At 38.0% G+C, this 15,071-nt stretch overlaps 1 protein-coding gene across 1 annotated transcript in view; it reads right to left on the bottom strand.

The window, feature by feature from the left end:
- LOC122809062 (leucine-rich repeat neuronal protein 1-like) overlaps positions 1–15,071 on the bottom strand; it is a 479,134-nt gene that overhangs the window by 317,373 nt on the left and 146,690 nt on the right. The window lies entirely within an intron of this gene.

Here is a 15,071-nt window from a genome sequence, read left to right as displayed (position 1 = left end):
CATTAGTCGTAGACCCATATATATATATATATATATATATATATATATATATATATATATATATATGTGTGTGTGTGTGTGTGTGTGTGTGTGTGTGTGTGTGTCTGTCCATATAGCTCTGTCTCTCCTTCTTTCTCTCTTTTTTTTTTTTTTTTTGGAGTAGCAGAGTGGCACAGCAAGTATCATTGTTACCTTGGAAAACAAGAGTTCAGAAGTATAAATTCTCTGGTGTTCAGTTTGATTAATAACATTTCTAAAATAATATTTTGCCTTACTTTTCATATATTCCTATTTCACTGCTGTCATGAATATTTAATGTTGTATTTATGAATTTAGAACCTGTTATCACAAATAATTCTGGAGTTTAGTATAAATAATCACCCGCCCTTTAAATGACAAGTTGTAAATCCTTGGGAGGTCACAAATTCAAAACATGACAATCACATGGTTGTAAGAAATTAAAAGATTTTTTAGGGGTAAGTTCCCACATCCTAAAACATTATACATATAGTATTTCAAAGGTTCCAGAAACTGTGAGGAAAGAAAGAAATTAAAAAAAAAAAAAAAAAGAACTTACTTCTCCATCTTGTTTGTGTCAAGTGAACCCCAAACAAGTACAAGGTCTGTTACCAAGCTAGTGCCAATGCATAATGTTTACAACAGGAAAGAAATGATCTTCCTGTTTTGGCATTTCAACACACATTACAGGATATGACAAAGTGTAGGTTTCCTAATATTATGCAGAATCACAAAAGACCTTTGTGGGGATTCAGAGACATCCAGAGTCGGTACAGATAGTAGTGAGATGAATGTAAGAACATTGTAGGAAGGGACCAGCTATTACAGTGGTAGGAGAGTGGTCATACTGATACACCAAACTGGGCACTGAGTGCAATTCTACTAATGTTACATTCTTAAAAAGAGGTATCCTGCACCTCATTCACTCCAATGGAGCTCAGAAAGTTTGCACTGTAACTTCCAATGAGCGGAGCCTAAACCTTTTGACAAAATCAAATTATGTCCTCACATTTCAAACAAATGTTCATATCTCTTGAGCCATAGGGGTTATGAAAGAAGCATAAATAGTAAACTCTTCAGAACAAACTATTTTTACAGTGGTGGTATTCTTCAGGTTCTAGTTCTTAAATGAAATTTTATAAGATACAGTAAATATGGTAACTATTACATTTGTAATATTTTGTAAACAACTTACAATATCTCAGCAACCACTCAAGTTACACATGCTGTCAGCAGCATTTTATTCATCTACCTGAGAGCTTTCATATGAGGCTAAGGAGTTCTGTCTGTGTTACTTGGTTGTTGAGATATTTATAAAAATGTGAAAAATTACATCTATATAAATTAATATCATAAAAACAACAGTTAATATCTGTTTACCCACACTAGATAGAGGTCAAATATTAATGCAGTTGAGTTTGCTATTGTGTAAGTTTTAAGACAAAATCTTTTAAAACCTTGTACATAGCATGGTTTTGAAATTATTGATACAAATATGAACAAGCAATACAGGACACTTGTAGGGATCAGTAAGAGTTAACTGCAGATGCACCTGGAGGCATTACTCAGATGTAATGAGTTTATACAAGCATGAGGGGTATAGGTTTCTTCTCTGATACACTCTGTCAAATGGACCCACAAAGCTTGTGAATCAGGGGTAGGGGATAAGTAGGATCTATGTCAACGATGGGTGGTGGGAGAAGCAACCAATCCATCTGTTTGAGGGAAGGTCAAATGCTATTACACCTTTTATGGGTTTGTTCTATGATCAGATTACATATGGTAGTGAAAGGTGAACTTTAACATGCTGGATACATTGTGGGGCACAAAATGATTGGTGCAGAGATGGGTGCAGGTTTAGGCAAGGACCACCTGTTTCTGAAAAGCTGTATGGGGATGCCCAGGGTACTAATGAGATAGATTGGCAGGTGAGTTGCTTTAGGTGCTAACTGGATAGGTGCTCTGAGATGAGGGGAGGGCCATCTCCAATCACTGAGAGAAGGGGTGATATAGGAGGGAGGGTACTACACATTCAACTGAATTGCCTGGGAAGGGTCATCTAGCTGCTAAGTCATAAAATTCACATTGCTCAGTTCTAGGTTGGGAAGGGTTTGAAACTATAAAATCATATACTGACTTTATGGTGTGTGGTCCAGAGCCTTTAGATATTGCTACTGTCAGGACAGGTAGAAAGGACTGCAGTACCATTACTGTTAGGATAGGTTGAATGACTGGAGTTATAATTATTTGATGGCAGTTTGCATATCAAGACTGGTTGGGGGAGGGCTGTAGAAATGATGTCTTCATCTTAGATAACTGATGACTGTTGTAGATCTGAGTGTGTATGTACCTTTAAGAAGTTTTCCAGTGAGCTAGCATGTGTATATAAATACCAAGCATGTGCAAGCAAGACTGCCATTTTGCAATGAGCTGCAGAGATATAAGCATCTATGTATGTGTAGTAGTCGGTCAGTTATATTGTTTGTATTTTATGTTCCTGCTATCAATCCTGGTGTGTTTTTATCTTATAAAGTATATAAATGAACACCCAAGCCTCTTCATCTTAACTAGCTACACAGGACGAGTGACATGGTGTCAGAAAGGGATCCAGAGTCAAGACCATGAGGTGCACAGGTAAAGTTGGAGGAATATACAGGAGTGGATCATCCCTACTACTCAATGACTCGCAAACAGGTCAGAAATGAGTTCCAGATACTACAACTCGCTTAAATGACTTTTTACTCAATGAATATAAAACAAAGCACTTAGAATGCTCAAAATGAATTTCTAGTTAAATGAAATGCCTGAAACTGTGACATATTGATAAAAATATTCGAAATAGTTATGAAAATGTTTGAAACAATGTCCGAATTGCATAAAATGTATAAAATGAAGAAAACTACCATATTATTTCATTAACTAAAGCTATTTAAAGTATCCAAGGTGTACAAAGTGTTCACAAGTGTGTGCAGTATTACAGTACAGTTATTTTGCAAAATACAACCATTTCAAAGAATATTTCATAAAGTACAGTCTTTCAAAGAGTTTCTTGTGCATTTAAATGTTATTACAAGTACCTAGTGTGTCTGCATGTTCGTGCATAATTAAAAGGGCCATATTTTGCACTGTGTTAAAACACACTTTGTTGGCATGGCAGAATGATTTTGCAGACCTGCTCCACTTGTATTTGATAACAATATTACAGAAAATTGGAGGGTGTTTGAGCAAGAGTATAATATTTTCATACAGGCTGCTTTTTCCGACAAAGATGCACAGACAAAGGCATTTATTCTGCTTAATTTAGCTGGTTCAGAAGTTATTGAAAGAGAGCATTCATTTGTGTATGCAACTGCTGTTTATGCAGGGGAGGGGGTAAACCACCATATAGTGGTGCTGACTGAGACAAGGGAAGACCCAGAGTACTTAAAACATAAATTTAGAGAAATGTGTAACCCCCAAACGAATGTTACAACAGAAAGGCACATATTTTACACAAGAAATCAAAAGCCTGGTGAAACATTTGCAGCATATATAACTGACTTCAGAAAAAAGGCTAAAATGTGCAGATTAGACAGGCTTGTGTGTGGTATTAAAGATGATGCAGTGAGAAAGATTTTGCTTTGAGACAGCACTTTAACTTTGAATAAGGCCATAGTGATTTGTCAAATACACAAGCTCAAAGAAAAGCACACAAATATACTTACAAATGAGAACTGCATGCTTCCAGCAATTTGCAAAGCTAATGTTGATAGTATGCAGACGTGATTAAAAGATACAGGCCTAAGGGGAGGGCAGCTTCAGTGAAACCCAGAATCTTTCTACCAAATTCTAAGTCATGCTCTGTAAAGTGGACATGCTCAGTGAAGCACAAGGGTGAGTCAGCAAACTCAAAGAATGTGCCCCAACCTATCCTCATAGTCAGCTGTCATAACTGTGGTAGTAATCATGAGCTTAAAAGAGAAAAGTGCTTAGCTTTTGGTCTGCAATGCCAGAAATGTAAAAAACTGAATAATTTTCAAGGTTTTATAAATCAAAAGAGGTCCATTCATTTATTAAAAGAAAACATTCCAATAGGCAAGCTGATCATTTAGAGAGCTATGACCTTACTTTTTATGTTGATGGTGTGTCTGTGCTTGGTGCAACAATCAATGCCGTAGATTTGTAAACAATGAATTAAGTATTTTATACTGTTCGGATTAATGGGAGGCCCATACAGCTCAAAATTGACACTGTTTTGAAGTGCAATATTATGTCAGCAGAAATGTTTGCTAGAGTAAGAGCTGGTGAGAAGCTTGATTTAGCAATGTGTGCAAAGCTTGTTCCTTATGGTGGTGAAGATATTCAAATGGAAGGCTCAGTAGTGCTTTCATATTACTCTGCTGGGAACAACTATGACTTGCAATTTTACGTAGTCAAGAGGCCCGTACAGTCATTATTAGGCCTCAGAGACAGCTTGGAAATGGGACTGCTTTCACTTAATAAGGAAGGCCACCATGTAAGCTTGAAGGACATCTGCTCTAATTTCACCCAGACTATTTTTTCTATCTATACTGATTTTTTTGAAGACCAACTAGGTAAACTGCCAGTTGTGTACTCCATGAAGTCAGACCATGAAGTCAGGCCAGTCATCAAACCAGCAAACAAAGTTTCAGTAGCTATGCAGGGTAGAGTCAAAGCTGAGCTAGACAGAATGGTGCAGCAAGGAGTAGTTTGTCCAGTAGACGAACCAACTGAATGGATATCCTCTATGGTGGTCGCTCATAAGAAAAGCTCAGATAATATTGATGATATTAGGATATGTACTGATCCATGAGACTTGAACAAAGCACTAAAACATCCTCATCATCCTATGCGTACAGTCAAAGAAGTTGCTGCTCTTATGCCAAGTGGCACTGTTTCTGTCTTAGATGCAAAAAGTTCATTTTGGCAAATTTTGCTTGACCAAAAATCTTTATTGCTAACCACTTTCAGTACACCATTCTGCAGGTACAGATTTCTGAGAATGCCATTTGGGATAAATACTGCAGTGAAGTCTTTCAGCATGCAATGGAACAGATTTTTTTCTGGCTATCCATGTGCTATTATAGTAGATGATATTCTTGTAGGAGGCAATGGTGAAGTCAAACATTATAGAAACTTCAAGCAAGTTTTGGAACAAGCTCAGGAAGTGAATCTTAAGGTGAATCCTCAGAAGTGCAAATTCAGGCTATGAGAAGTTACTTATGTTGGTTAATTGTTTACCAGTTCAGACTTGCGACCAGATCCTTGCAAGCAGTCAGCGATTCTTAAGATGCCAGTTCCAGACAATGTCTAAACCCTACAACATTTTCTTGGCACGGCCAACTATTTAGGCAAGTTCATTCCATATTTGAGCCAACTTTCAGCACCGCTCGGGGAGCTGGCATGCAAAGATGTAACTTGGTCATGGTCAGAACAACACCAAAGAGCATTTGATGTCCTGAAAAAGAGAATTGGAAGTCCACCTAACTTAAAATACTATGCTGTTCACAAACCAGTTACTCTTTTTTGTGATGCTTCTAACTTTAGTCCTGGTGTAGTCATTTTTCAAGAGGACAGACCAGTAGCCTATGCATTGGGAACCATAACCCAAACTGAGATGCAGTATGCTCAGACAGAGAAAGAGCTCTTGGCAATTGTGTTTGCATGTTTGAAGTTCCATGATTATATTTATGGCTAACCTATTCAAACTGAGACTGACCACTAAGATCTAGTCACTATTTTGAAAAAGCCTATGTGCACAGTTTCTGCTAGATTGCAGTGCATGATGTTCAAATTGCAAAAGTATAATTTCAATCTTGTTTATACAAAAGGCAACCTTCTTTATCTTGCTGATGCTTTATCTGTATCACCCAGTAAAACCACTGAACAACATGAAAATGAGAAACCCGATTCTGAAGTCATGGAAGTGAGAATTTTTTCTTCCACATGATATGATGAGCTTAGAACTAATACAGCTTCAGATCCAATTATTCAAAAGCTCAACCACTTTATCAGTTGAGGATGGCTGTCAAAGCAATCTTGTTTACCAGTAGAAGTGCAACAGTATTTTCCCTACAGAGATGAAATTTTGTCTGACAATGGTGTCATAATGAAAGGTCCAAAAGTGATTGTTCCAAAATCCTTGCAACAAGAATATATTAATATCTTGCATTGTGGCTACCCAGGAACTGATTCTACCAAAAGAAGGGCGAGATGACTGGTATTTTGGCCTTCTATGTCATGAGATATTGAGAAAGTACTTTCATGATGTTCTGTTTGTAATAGTACTAAACCGCATTAACAGAAAGAACCACTTCAGCTAAACCAGATTCCTGAACTACCTTGGTCGACAGTAGCTACAGACATCTTTGAATGGAATGGTCAGCATTACTTGGTGTTAGTAGACTCTTATGCAAATTAGTTTGAGATTGACCTGATTCCTAATCTCATGTTGAATACTGTCATTACTAAGTTGAAGAGACATTTTTCTGTCCATGATACTCCACACAAAGTTATTTGTGACAATGGTGCACAGTTTACAAGTCAGCAATTCATGAGATTTGCTGAAGACTGGGACTTTATTCATGTTACAATTAGACCTGAGTACCCACGGTCAAATGGTTTGACAGATGTGCAGTTCAAAGTGCAAAACAGTTGTTAGAGAAGTCAAAATGAGACAATACCAATGCTTTTCTAAATCTCCTGAATTTCAGAAACATTCCTCGCAATAATTATCTTGGTTCACCTGCCCAGAGACTTATGTTGACACAAACCGGAAACACACTGCCAGTTGGTACCAATTTGTTGGTTCCATGTGCTAAGAACAACAAATCAGTGAAAGCTTAACTCCTAAAAAGCATTTGTCCCAGAAGTCCTATTATGATAAGGCCAGCAAACCGCTCAATCCATTACAAGAAGGGGAGATAATGAGGATGCAGACAGCAAAAGGTTTTGATCTGATTTGAGTCGTGAAAAGTTTATGTCCAGAGCTGAGACTGTACATCCTGGAACTGCAAGGAGTAAAATTAGGCAGAATTGGAAACATTTAGTACAATGGTGTCTGGGCCAGTATTGCTGCATCTTGCCTGTGATAAAGACTCTAGTTCTCAGAGTGACTTATCCAATGTTCCAATTCCAGAGGACATAGCAAATATCCCTGTTCCTGAGAATATCCCCAAGAGTCCTAAAGCAGATTGCTCACCAATGACTGTTCCTGTTGCTAAGCCCAGTCCTAACTGCTATATTCAAAGATCAGGTCGTAGTTTCAGACCTTGTTCCAGATACATGACAACTTGGAAATGAATGTTGTTTTATTCATTATTGTCTGTATAATTTGCATGCCTGTTCAAATGTCATTATCATTGCAAGACAGCTCTGCAAAGAGGAAGGATGTAGATCAGAGTGTGTAGGTACCTTTAAGAATCTTTCCAGTGAGCTAGCACATGTATATAAATACTAAACATGTGCAAGCAAGACTGACATTTTGCAGTGAGATGCAGAGATGTAAGCATGTATTTATGTGTACTAGTCAGTCAGTTTGTTTATATTTCATGTTCCTGCTATCAATCCTGATGTGTCTGTATGTAATGAAGTATATAAATGAATACCCAAGCCTCTTTGTCTTAACTAGCTACATAAGACGAGCGACAGCTTTTAGATGAGTCTGTACACCTTACTGTTAGACCTTTCATAGCATTCTGTCCTGTAAATCTGACACCTCCACCTGAAACAAATAATTAAAGTTACTTTGTTCAGCCTTAGTGTAATGGAGGCTAGTCATGATAGTGGTGGGGTGGGAAGCTGTATGAATCTGTACATCCAGAATCTCTATTATGTATTTTACATTTTGTGTCAGCATCAGTAGGGGGCTTTTACTAGGTATAAAGGGTCATAAATCTCTCTCATTTAATTCTGGGCAACAAATGAAATAATAAAGGCATTGAGTTTGTCTGATCAAATATAAATAAAATATATCTGTTAAATGACTTTGCATACTGAAAGTGATTCATTAACTGGTAGTTGGAAAAAACAGAAATGAAATCATTGCATTAAGAAGAGGTATGATATGTTTTACTACCTGGTGCTAAATATATTTGGAAGTGGTGCGTTATACAGTTTCCTCCCGCCAACACCCAAATATTTTCAGAATATTTTCTGTTTTCATTTCTTTCTCTGTGGAGTTAATGAATACATGTAGAGTCATCAAAGTTAATTTTAGCGAACAAAAAAAAAAAACATTCACCGAAATGACCTTTAACGAACAACTCAACTGGTTTGTTTTTTTCAGGAGGGTAAGCCCCCCTGCAGGATCTCCCACATCCCACAGACTTATATATACCAACTCCGAGGTTGCACAACACTGGAGGAAAAAACAACCTCCAGTGTTGGCGAAAGTAATTTTGCCGAACAGCACTCACTGAAATTACATTCGATGACATGACGTGCTCCTAAGTTAACATGTTTGAAGTGGCAGTTCAATAATAAAACCTATTACAAAAGTTGACTGTTAAAGCAGAAAGCTAGATATAAAACACACACACACACACACACACACACACACACACACACACACACACACACACACACACACACACACAAAATTTGTTTCTATTTGTATTAAAGTTTACTGATTCCTGACTACACAAAAGTAATTAGAGAGATACCTCCAGTTACAATTACATTAAACTTTTTCAAGTAGAAAATACTTGCTCACTTCATTGGACAGACATTTGGTCGTTTCTGCTTTCATAAGAGCAGTAAAATCCAATATTGTACAATTTAAAACAACATTATTTTACATTTTTATTCTACTTTTACTGCTTTCTTTCCAGCTATTATAAATACCACACAGCAGTGGAATTAATAACCTTTACTATCCCCTTGACACATGCATATTGAATAAATGATATAACAGTGAAAAGATGAATAGACGTTGATTAACAAGTACTGTAAATCACATTTTCATTATCTCAGACCTACACAGTATCTGATCTTTTTTTTTCACATCTGAAAACAAAACAGATGTGGGAAAAAATAGTCAGTGACATACAGAATTCTGCAAAGCACAATCATAAATTATAACTTAACTACCAAAAACGTAAAGCTTACAGATTTTCTTTGTTTAAGAGCAATTAGTGAAATGTGAGGCATATAAATATTGTCAGTATCTTCTATTACAGCAGTAGCAGTTTATTGACAACTTAATTGACAATCATACATTTTCTGGGCTCATGAGAAGGGTTATTTTTGTCTCTTGTGCTTATGTTACTGTCCAGCACCCATTGCCTGTAGGCAGAGCTGGGACTGAGTTATAGTATGTTTATTTGTGTTTGTGTGTGTGTGTGTGTGTGTGTGTGTGTGTGTGTGTGTGTGTGTGTGTGTGTGTGTCAGTGTGCACATCTGTAGCTCTCCTAGGTGTGGGTTCATATTCCTCATATCGCTTACTTTCAGGACTGAGTGAAATAATCCACAAAGCAGTAATATAATTCTAGTGTCCCCTTTTTATTTTATCTTTGTTAAGTTGCAATTTGAGTCTCTTGTTCTATATTGCTGGCTCTGATGAGCCAGCATAAGATCTGATTAGATCCCACCAACTGCAACCCTTTCCATGCACCCATCCACACCCTCTCAGATGACATGTTGCTATCTCATTCATTTACTATGTTTGTTTACCTTGAACATGGTGCGATATTCAGTACCCTCTCATCTCATCCATATAAAATCTCAGTTTCAGTTTCAGTACCTTCTTGAAAAAAATGGTTAGTTCTTTCAACTTATTTCTTTAAACCTTGTCAGTAGTAGTCACAGGGTTCCAGAGTCAGTATATACTGGGCATCCCACTAGCTAGTGATATGTGAGCTAACCTAATTTAAAATTTAACTAGCAGCTTAATGTTATGAGACTACCTCTCACATGCTATTAGCTATGCTGAGCTGTGGGGTTCACATTCTATTCTTAATCTATTGTTTCAAATTGGGCCTTAAGTTGTTTCATCTATTGGCATTTATCAACATTAGTCTGTCCCCTGTCTTCCCTGGATCCAAAGGGCAAATTCAGTACTGTGCAGCTTTCAGTTACCATCAAATTTTAACTCACCACATCAGATTCTGCTACTATTATAGCAGGTATATCAGTCCTTGTCCTTTGCCAGAGTTCATAATGAGATAATTATTTTATCAATTTACATTGTTGGGACACATAACTAAGCAGGTACAATACGCCAGCCTCTGTCTGAGCTCCTTTCCATATTGAGCAGGTTCCAACTCCTTTTCATACAGAAAATGAGATGCTAAAACCACCTTTACTATTAACGACAGTGTCAGATGGCTGTATGCCTCTTCTCATAAATCTACTTGACTGGCTTCTGCAGCACAGGAGTAGGTCTGATGCTGTTTATGCCAGTCTGTGTAGTTAGCCCTTTTTGTAAGGAGCATACTGCTTACTGACGAACTCATGCATTGTGTAGATCAGACTAATGAAGCTCCCTGCGTGTTGTTTTATGAAGTTTGAGTTGCCAGAGACTAAAGGTGTTTTGAGTAGAGGTCAGAGGATGGCCATTTGTGCCATAGAAGCTTGAACTGTCCGTGGACAGTAAAAACTCTGTTCTGGAAAAAAAAAAACACTGCTGCTGTATATTATATGTAGTGTCTGGTTTTATTCTACCTACACTTCTGAAAAACATTGCTGAACGAGTTCCTGTGGTGTCTTGTAACCAGCTCATACTACTTTTCTGCCAGTATTCTTGCATTTCAATATTTATGTATTTTTCTGGTCCCCACAGAAAACTAAATAGTTCCTCCTTTTCTTTAGATTCTGCAAAATGAGCAGGACTGGCCCCAGCCTGGTTCTGCTTGAAAGTCCTCTGTGTTCTTGCTCTGTGATCATCATTGCAGTTTTATCAAATCTCTGCTCCTTACATAAATTGAATAAAAACACTTCAAGGTGTCTGTTTTCAGTTCACTTGAGTAGACTAGTTAAGCTGATATTTTTACACAGTGCCCTGTTTTCAGTATCTACTGCTTTGCTTATCAGCACCTTCACTTGAACTGCAAAAACTTTGCAATGTTTTTCAAGGCTTCATTTGCATCTGATTATATTGATAGCAGAATTTCCACTTTATCCATTTGTTTGCTGGTAGAACGAACAAAGGATGGCAGTTTGTTATGGATTTTGTACAGTTTATCTGGAGCTTTTTTCAGGGAGACAGCTGTCATTTGTACAACCTCCTGTCAGTTTACACGGCCATCTGTGGGTTTATATATGCCCTGCAGTGTACTCCTTGGGTGATGCCTCCACTGACAGAGTCAGCCTAATATACCACCTACATTTCTTCCCCATTTTTCATAAGATTAATGACTAACGTTTCCTCCATCCTCTCCTATCTTGATGTCCTACTGATGTTGTGCCTGAGCGACTGCAGTATCAACAATCTGATATCAAGCAATGACATGTAAGCTGGATATGTCACTTCCAGGGCTGGCAGCAGATTCTGCAAGCTTTCCAGATGCCAGAAACCATAGCAGAAGTTTTTAGAGCTAAAAATATCTTAATTAAGACATTCTTATTACACATGCAGTATCCTGGTATTTCCTATGTGACCTTCACTAGAAGTTATATAGTTTCTGCAATGATCTTCAAATACGGTGGAGCCACCTTCACAGAGACATGATGAAAATAAGATTGCTTTCCACCTTTGGGTCCTGGTAAAATGGTCAGAAACTAGAAACAATTCACATTTTAGGTTTTAGTCACAGGACATACGGGCGTCAAGGAGCTCAGCAGCATACAGCAGCATAACGGTACTGGATTTAATTCTTCTAAAAAATCAATATAGCATATGCAATGTCAAAAATTATACACAATCATTCTAAATAGTTGCTTTTACTTTATGTTCAGAAGACTGTTGAAATACTGTTAATAGACACTGAGGTGACTTAGCCAAATCATTTGCAATGTACATGTTATCTTTCATGGCTATAAAAACATGACATGCATGATACACTTCAGAACATTTATTACATTTTCATCTAAGCCTACAGGAAACAAATATTTTATCTTTGAAGTGCAAGAGCCTCCTTGTCATTAGGCCTATCCTGCACTTCGAACAATTTGTCTGTAGGCTCAGGTTAAACAAAAAAAAAAAAAAAGAAAAGAAAAAAAACAATAGAAAACTGCTTCTTCAGCATGTGAACTTTTTTTTGGTAACTCTTCATTCTTTGATAATGTTGTTGTTGTTTCTCTTTCAGCTTTTCCCGGTTAGAGGTCGCCACAGTGGAACTCCGGTCCGCTAATGATTGGCAGTAGATTTTCATGAACGGGTGCCAGCTCGATGTCCACCTTTCAACAAAAGTACGCCCATTTCTGCATGTCTTTCGAATGCCACCCAACCGCGGGGAGGACATGCAGACTCCACACAGAAGGCACTCCCCACACTCCAGCCGAGAATCGAATGGGAGAACCTCTTGCTGTGAGGCAACAACACTACCACTGCATCACCGTGGCTCATTCTTTGATAATGTGATCCTTGCTAATTCAGCTTACACAAGGGAACAGTCCACTTTGTGATAACATATATATTTTAGACACATCTGACAGCTTTTGATTTTTCTGTAATATGTATTTAACAAGCTATGTACAGTGGTTACACAAGTGTGTGTAACATCATCATCATCATCAGAGTGGCAGCCTTTTACTGCTGCTTGTGACTGCCAAGTCTTACCTCTTTAGGCTGTGGAGGTAGAAAAGTATTCTTTACAGTTTCTACTGTTACAAGGTGAATATCTAACTAAGTTATCAAGCCACATTGTGTGCCATATTTTGCAGTACCTTTTATTGCTAATGATGTTAACTAAAATAAATCTTGTCTTTTGTAGTTTATAGTGCTGTTGTATTTTTAATTTTTCAATTTAGGCTGTATTGCTATACACCCCTAGGTTTCTTTTACAGGGACAGAGTTTGATGGGATTTTGGAAGCTTCTTTTTGGTCATGAGTTGAAACCACACAGAAACATCTGGAAAAGTTGTTAATTACTGGTTGTGACAAGGATCTAGATTACACAGAGAACAATCACATAGGTGAGCCCTAGAAGAGTGGTTGCAGATCCCAGAGGGAACAAACCTTCTTCTCTTGGCTAAGTCAGTAATTAGATGGGTAGAACTAGGGTTGGGAGGGGACAGTGCAGCAGGGTAAACATATAGTTTGTAAGGAGAATGAGTAAATATTCATGGCTCAGCCATCATCTGCTCAGCCCAGTCCCTACCCAAACTGCAAAAAGTCACACAGGAAGCCTTGTCCTCTGTTGAAACTTGGTTATCCGATGCCCAGTTAATACTCAACCCAAACAAAACTAAACTACTCATCTTCCAACCCACCAAACATACTCAAAACAACTCTCACTTTAACATCACAGCAAAAGACAACACCACTATATACCCAACAGAACACTCCAAATTGCTAGGAGTGGAAATAGACAATAAACTAAAATTTGACATTTACATATCCATGACCATAAAAAAGTCCACAAAAAACTAGGAGCGTTATACAGAAATAAGCAACTTCTCACCAAAGCAGCAAAGATTTCAGTAGCAAATTCCCACCTTATCTCCACTCTACGTTATGCCTCTCCAATATATATACCAACCTAAGGCAATGCGATCTAAACAAGCTAGAGACCTGCTACAACAAAATCGACAAATTCGCCACAGGGGCATCCTACCGTAGTCACCACTGTCTCTCACTTGCTGAACTGGGCTAGCTTGAATTCCCTCACCTTCTTCAATGGTATCAACTCACCCACAAACTAGTAGACCATCTACTAAATGTTCCATCCCTCCAGAATCTACTCCAACCCTATCGCACCACCAGACCACTAAGATCCAGCAACAAAAATCCCTTGCAGATCACTAAAGCCAATAATTCTGCTGGTGAAGCACTATTCTCTTGCACCATAGCCAAATTATGGAACTCCCTCCCACCCACAATTACCTCCGTACCCTCATGCACCCACTTCAAAACTTTACTAAAAGCGCACCTAAAAACATGCTAGCTATGCCCTTGCAACTCCCACTCTAATATTACCCACCCCATCCAACCACTACCTTTCTTTCCACCCCACTAACTACCTTGATTATAGCAAGCTCGGATGCTCATAAGCCTACTACCTATTATACAGCAGGAACTTCTTATTGTAACAATTGTTAATGTCTGTTATGTACTTCGCAGATAAAGATTCTAGTCGTCTACTGATGTACTATGTTCTTCATCTGTAACTATGTTTGTAATTAATTGCTATGTTAATCAAATTGTTAATCGCTATGTAAATCAAATGTAACTACTGTCTGTATATTTTAACTGTGCTTTTCTCCCCGGGCCTCCACTGAAAATGGACCTACATCCAGTCGGACACTCTCGGTCAACAAATGTAAATAAATAAATAAATAAATAAATTGTAGCAGCAGCTCTACAGCATAAAAATGTTATTGTTATGACCATGGAGTGACACACGTCCTGGTTGAAAAAGAGAAAAGGGCAATATGTGTGAAGAGTTTAAAGAACTGGAGAGGGTTGTTATGGGAGCAGCATCCAGTAGCATTCTCAGAGGTGTTGCATGTCTTTGGTATGGGGAATAATAACATACTTCATATTACTGGGCTAATCAAATGTTTCATCAACTAATGCTGAACACACTGCTTTGGGTTTCTCAGGGTTTGACAGTACATTGGGGGCAGGGGTTGGCCAGCTTACACAGATGTGATGGGCTTCATCTGTCTCAGTAGGGGATCCAGCAACTTAGTTGATTATTTTAATCCTGTCAGTTAACAAGCAGTTCAACTAATTAAGGGAGAAGCAAATAAAAGCATCAGGAAAATTTTGGTTTTCTCATTTAAAGCAGCATGCTTATAAGAGAAACAAACTGCAGAAATGGGAATGTACAGATATGAAATGATAGGTGGTTACAGGCAGTGCAGTGGCAGTATACAGAAAGATGAGATAAAGGCAAATATAAGATGAAGGTCAAGGATGACCTGTGTCCACATTCCAAGCAAAACACTTC

The sequence above is a fragment of the Protopterus annectens genome, chromosome 8.part0 (assembly GCF_019279795.1).
Source record: "Protopterus annectens isolate FY-2018-M chromosome 8.part0, PAN1.0, whole genome shotgun sequence".
Classification (NCBI taxonomy): domain Eukaryota; kingdom Metazoa; phylum Chordata; order Ceratodontiformes; family Protopteridae; genus Protopterus; species Protopterus annectens.
The sequence above is the reverse complement of the archived record's forward strand: the minus strand, read 5'-3'. Positions and strand labels throughout refer to the sequence as shown.